Here is a 6200-nt window from a genome sequence, read left to right on the forward strand (position 1 = left end):
AGTACCTGACGGCGCAACACCAGCTGCTGGTCGCGAGCCGTAAGGCCGATCTCCAAAGCTGGGGCGTCTATCGCCCCTTTGGCCAGCCTGTCTACACGTTCGTTCCCTGGGATGCCAACATGACCGGGCGTCCAAACCAGGACCACTGAACCACCAGAACGGGCAATGGCGGAAACAGCCTCCTGAATGGAGGACACCAGAGGAGAGGAGGGATAGCAGCGGTCGATGGCCTGAAGGCTGCTCAGGGAGTCACTGCAGATGACAACGGACCTACCTGAGCAGAAACGCATGTGCTCAAGAGCGCGCAAGATGGCCACCAGCTCTGCAGTAAAAATACTGCAGCCAGCCGGCAAGGAGCGTTGCTCAACATGGGCAGCGTGAGCAAAAGCGTAGGCAGTGCGACCATCAACCAGGGAACCATCAGTGTAGACAGGCTCACAGCCCGGAAATGAGTCGAGGAGCGCAAGAAAACGGCGACGGAGGGCCACAGGCGGAACCGAGTCCTTTGGTCCCTGTGCCAAATCCAGATGGACGGACGGCCGGGACAAACACCAGGGAGGCGTAGGTGTACGGACCCGGAAGGGAGGCAGAAGAGGGAATGACCCCAGTTCTGACAGCAGGGACTGGACACGGACAGCTACGGAAAGCCCAGACCTTGGTCGCCGTTCGGGCAGATGGAGGACCATGGCAGGGAAAAGCAGGCGACGATTGGGATGGCCTGGCGAGCAATGTACGTGGACAGCATAGTCGGCGAGCAGACGATGGCGGCGAATCCGCAGCGGGGGAACCCCGGCCTCCACCAGTAGACTATCCACGGGGCTGGTGCAAAAAGCGCCAGTAGCAAGCCGAACCCCACAGTGATGTATGGGGTCTAACAACTTCAACACTGAGGGTGACGCAGACCCATAGGCCAGGCTCCCATAATCAAGCCGGGACTGCACAAGGGCTCTGTACAATTGCAGTAGCGTGCAGCGGTCTGCAACCCAAGACGTGTGGCTAAGGCAGCGGAGGGCGTTGAGGTGCCGCCAGCATTTTTGCTTCAGCTGAGTAACATGAGGAACCCATGTGAGCCGGGCATCAAACACGAGTCCCAAGAAGCGGCAAGTGTCCACCACTTCAAGCAGGTGGCCGTCGAGGTAAAGGTCAGGTTGAGGGTGGACTGTCCGACGCCTGCAGAAGTGCATAACCCGAGTCTTGGCAGCAGAGAACTGAAAACCATGAGCCAGAGCCCATGATGCTGCCTTGCGAACGGCGACTTGCAACCGGCGTTCGGCGACTCCCGTAGTGGTGGAGCGAAATGAGATGCAGAAGTCGTCGGCATACAAAGAAGGAGACACCGACGACCCCACTGCTGCAGCCAGACCATTAATGGCCACTAGAAATAACGAGACGCTCAACACCGAGCCCTGCGGGACCCCATTTTCCTGTATATAAGAGGAACTAGAGGTGGCACCGACTTGCACCCGGAAAGAGCGGCGCAATAAAAAGCTTTGAAGAAAAGCCGGGAGCCGACCACGAAGACCCCACCCATGAAACGTGGTGGTGGTGGTGGTTGTTGGATGTTTAAGGGGGACTAAACAGCGAAGGTCATCAGTCCCCCATTCCAAAATCAGGCGAGCCGAAAATCTACGAAGCAGATAAAAACCAAAGGGGGAGGAGACGTCCCCCCAGGTGCTAAAAGAACACAAATGCAGAAACAAACACTACAAACAAGAACAGGACAGAGGCACACCAGACAGAAAGAAACAGAAGAAAGGAAGATGGCCGGAGACTGGTTGACTGACCACGAGAACAAAAATGGGAAAGAGTCAACCATCTCACGGTACACCAGAACAGCAACAGACACAAGGACAAAAGACACAGAAAGGGAAAGGCGCAGGACCTCCCTAAATCGAACCATAAAACGGACTACCACGGATAAAATTTAAAACGTCATCAGCCCTGGAGGCATCGTCAGATAAAACCAAAGCCAAAGTGCCCGGGAGATTAAAAGATTGCCGGAGTGTGCGCAGTCGAGGACACTCCAGCAAAATGTGGCCGACCGTCAGCCGGGACCCACACTGACACAGGGGGGGATCCTCCTGACGCAAGAGATGGCCGTGCGTCAGGTACGTATGGCCGATGCGCAGCCGACACAGGACTACCGAGTCCCTGCGAGAAGCCCGCAGGGAGGAACGCCACACGGCGGTCGTCTCCTTGACAGCCCGCAGTTTATTCGGGGCTGTCATGCCACGCCACTCAGCAGCCCACATCCCAATCAGCTTACGGCGCAACACCATCTGCTGGTCGCGAGCCGTAAGGCCGATCTCCAAAGCCGGGGCGTCGATCGCCCCTTTGGCCAGCCTGTCTACACGTTCGTTCCCTGGGATGCCAACATGACCGGGCGTCCAAACCAGGACCACCGAACGACCAGAACGGGCAATGGCGGAAACAGTCTCCTGAATGGAGGACACCAGAGGAGAGGAGGGATAGCAGCGGTCGATGGCCTGAAGGCTGCTCAGGGAGTCACTGCAGATGACAACGGACCTACCTGAGCAGAAACGCATGTGCTCAAGAGCGCGCAAGATGGCCACCAGCTCTGCAGTAAAAATACTGCAGCCAGCCGGCAAGGAGCGTTGCTCAACATGGTCAGAGTGAGCAAAGGCGTAGGCAGTGCGACCATCAACCAGGGAACCATCAGTGTAGACAGTCTCACAGTCCGAAAATGAGGCGAGGAGAGCAAGAAAACGGCGACGGAGGGCCACAGGCGGAACCGAGTCCTTGGGTCCCTGTGCTAAGTCCAGACGAACGGACGGCCGGGACAAACACCAGGGAGGCGTAGGTGTACGGACCCGGAAGGGAGGCAGAAGAGGGAATGACCCCAGTTCTGACAGCAGGGACTGGACACGGACAGCTATGGAGAGCCCAGACCTAGGGCGCCGTTCGGGCAGATGGAGGACCATAGCAGGGAAAAGCAGGCGACGATTGGGATGATCTGGCGAGCAATGAACGTGGACAGCATAGTCGACAAGCAGACGATGGCGGCGAATCCGCAGTGGGGGAACCCCGGCCTCCACCAGTAGACTATCCACGGGGCTGGTGCGAAAAGCGCCAGTTGCAAGCCGGACCCCACAGTGGTGTATGGGGTCTAACAACTTCAACACTGAGGGTGATGCAGACCCATAGGCCAGGCTCCCATAATCAAGCCGAGACTCCACAAGGGCTCTGTACAATCGCAGCAGCGTGCAGCGATCCGCACCCCAAGACGTGTGGCTAAGGCAGCGGAGGGCGTTGAGGTGCCGCCAGCATTTTTGCTTCAGCTGAGTAACATGAGGAACCCATGTGAGCCGGGAATCAAACACGAGTCCCAAGAAGCGGCAAGTGTCCACCACGTCAAGCAGGTGGCCGTCGAGGTAAAGTGCAGGATGAGGGTGGACCGTCCGACGCCTGCAGAAGTGCATTACTCGAGTCTTGGCAGCAGAGAACTGAAAGCCATGAGCCAGAGCCCATGATGCTGCCTTGCGAACGGCGACTTGCAGCCTGCGTTCGGCGACTCCCGTAGTCGTGGAGCTAAATGAGATGCAGAAGTCGTCGGCATACAAAGAAGGAGACACCGACGACCCCACTGCTGCTGCCAGACCATTAATGGCCACTAAAAATAAGGAGACGCTCAACACCGAGCCCTGCGGGACCCCATTTTCCTGTATATAAGAGGAACTAGAGGTGGCACCGACTTGCACCCGGAAAGAGCGGCGCAATAAAAAGTTTTGAAGAAAAGCCGGGAGCCGACCACGAAGACCCCACCCATGCAACGTGGCGAGGATGTGATGCCTCCATGTGGTGTCATACGCCTTCCGCAGATCGAAAAATACAGCAACAAGATGCTGACGTCGGGCAAAAGCCGTACGGACAGCAGATTCCAGCCGCACCAAATTGTCCACTGCAGACCGGCCCCGACGGAAGCCACCCTGGGATGGAGCGAGGAGACCGCGCGACTCAAGGACCCAACACAAACGCCGCCCCACCATACGTTCGAGCAATTTGCACAAAACGTTGGTGAGGGTAATGGGACGATAGCTGTCCACCGCCAGTGGGTCCGCACCGGGTTTCAAGATGGGGACAATAACGCCCTCCCGCCATTGCGACGGGAACACGCCTTCGCTCCAAATGCGATTAAAGATCGCGAGAATGTGTCTCTGGCAGTCCCTGGAGAGATGCTTCAGCATCTGCGCGTGGATGCAGTCTGGGCCTGGTGCTGTATCAGGGCAATCGGCGAGGGCGGCGAGGAATTCCCTCTCGCTGAAAGGAGCATTGTATGTTTCAGTACGACGCGTGTGGAATGAGAACTGCGTCCGCTCGGCTCGCTCCTTTAGAGAGCGAAAGGCGGGGGGATAGGATGCAGTCGCAGAGCTCTGAGCAAAGTGCGCGGCTAGCCGTTCAGCAATGGCGGCTGCGTCCGTGCTGACAGCGCCGTCCAAGGAGAGCCCAGGGACACCCATAGGGGTTTGGGAGCCATAAATCCGCCGGATCCGGGACCACACGTGCGAGGACGAGACACGGGAGCCCAGGGAGGAGACGTACCTCTCCCAGCACTCCTGCTTACGCCGTGCAATAAGACGACGGGCGAAGGCACGGAGCCTCTTAAAGGCGATGAGGGTCTCCAGAGACGGGTGCCGCCTATGACGCTGGAGAGCCCGCCTACGGTCGCGAATAGCCTCAGCAATCTCCGGCGACCACCAGGGGACAGCCTTCCGCCGAGGGAGGCCAGAGGAACGGGGGATAGCAGCCTCGGCCGCCGAAATGACGGACGTGGTGAAAACACGGACCACCTCGTCAATGTCACCCTGTGGGGGAGACGCAATGGTTACAGCGGAAGTAAAAGCTGGCCAGTCAGCCCTGTGGAGAGCCCAGCGGGGCAAGCGCCCAGAAGAATGACACTGTGGCAGTGACAAATAGATGGGAAAATGGTCACTGCCACACAGGTCAGGATGCACCCTCCAGTGGAGGGATGGGACAAGTCCAGGGCTGCAAATAGAGAGATCGATGGCCGAGAACGAGCCATGGGCCACACTGAAATGCGTGGGAGCACCGGTGTTCAAGAGGCTAAGGTCGAGCTGAGCCAACACATGCTCCACGGCCCGACCACGATCATCGGAGACAGTCCCACCCCAGAGAGGGTTGTGGGCATTGAAATCGCCCAGCAGCAAAAAAGGTGGCGGCAGTTGTGCTATCAGAGCAGCCAGGACATGCTGCGCGACAGCACCATCAGGTGGAAGGTAAATACTGCAGACGGTAATGGCCCGGGGCGTCCACACCCGAACAGCGACAGCCTCTAAAGCTGTTTGTAGAGGCACAAACTCGCTGTGAAGAGAGTTCAGGACATATATGCAGACGCCACCAGACACCCTTGCATAAGCTGCCCGGTTCTTAAAATAACCCCGATAGCCACGGAGGGCGGGGGTTCGCATTGCTGGAAACCAAGTTTCCTGCAGAGCAATGCAAAGGAAAGGATGACGGCTGATAAGTTGGCGGAGCTCAGCTAGATGGTGGAAGAAACCGCTGCAGTTCCACTGCAGGATGTTATTAGCCATGGATGGGAAAGGCGTGAAGGGACTGGGGAGGCAGATTACGCCTCCTGGGCCCCTGCTGCTACGGAGTCACCACCTGGACAACAGCCATCTACTGCATCCGAGGGACTGGCGAGATCCATGTCCTCAGCGGACGCCAGAATCTCCACCTCATCCTCAGACGCATGCTGGTAGGAAGCGGTGGAATGGGTGCCACCGCAATGTCGGTAGCCTTGGGGAGTTTCTTCTTCTGCTGCTTCTCGCGCTGTGCCTTTGGTGGCGCAGGCTGGGAGGGCGCAACTGTGTCGGTCTCAGGGACAGACGACGACCGTGTGTCCCTACGACCAGGGACCGGCGGTTGTTTAAGCCACTTGCGGCTGTCGGCCTTTGTACCGGACGGAACTTGGGAAGGGAGGTCCCCAAGGGACCCCTTCCTTACGAGAGTAGCCGAAGAAGTCTTACGCTTCTCCGGCTGGGAAGGGGGGACTGATGTCCCCGATGGTTGGGGGGGTGTTGCTCCTGAAGTAGATGGAGCAGGAGCAACAGGAGGTTTAGTGCCCCCCACCATCAAGGGGGCAGGTGCGGGTCTTCGACTCTGAGTGCTGCCTGGAGTGGAGGGAATTGTAGAAGGAGTGACAGTTGCGGCATAAGAAG

Source organism: Schistocerca americana, chromosome 3 (assembly GCF_021461395.2).
Source record: "Schistocerca americana isolate TAMUIC-IGC-003095 chromosome 3, iqSchAmer2.1, whole genome shotgun sequence".
Lineage (NCBI taxonomy): Eukaryota > Metazoa > Arthropoda > Insecta > Orthoptera > Acrididae > Schistocerca > Schistocerca americana.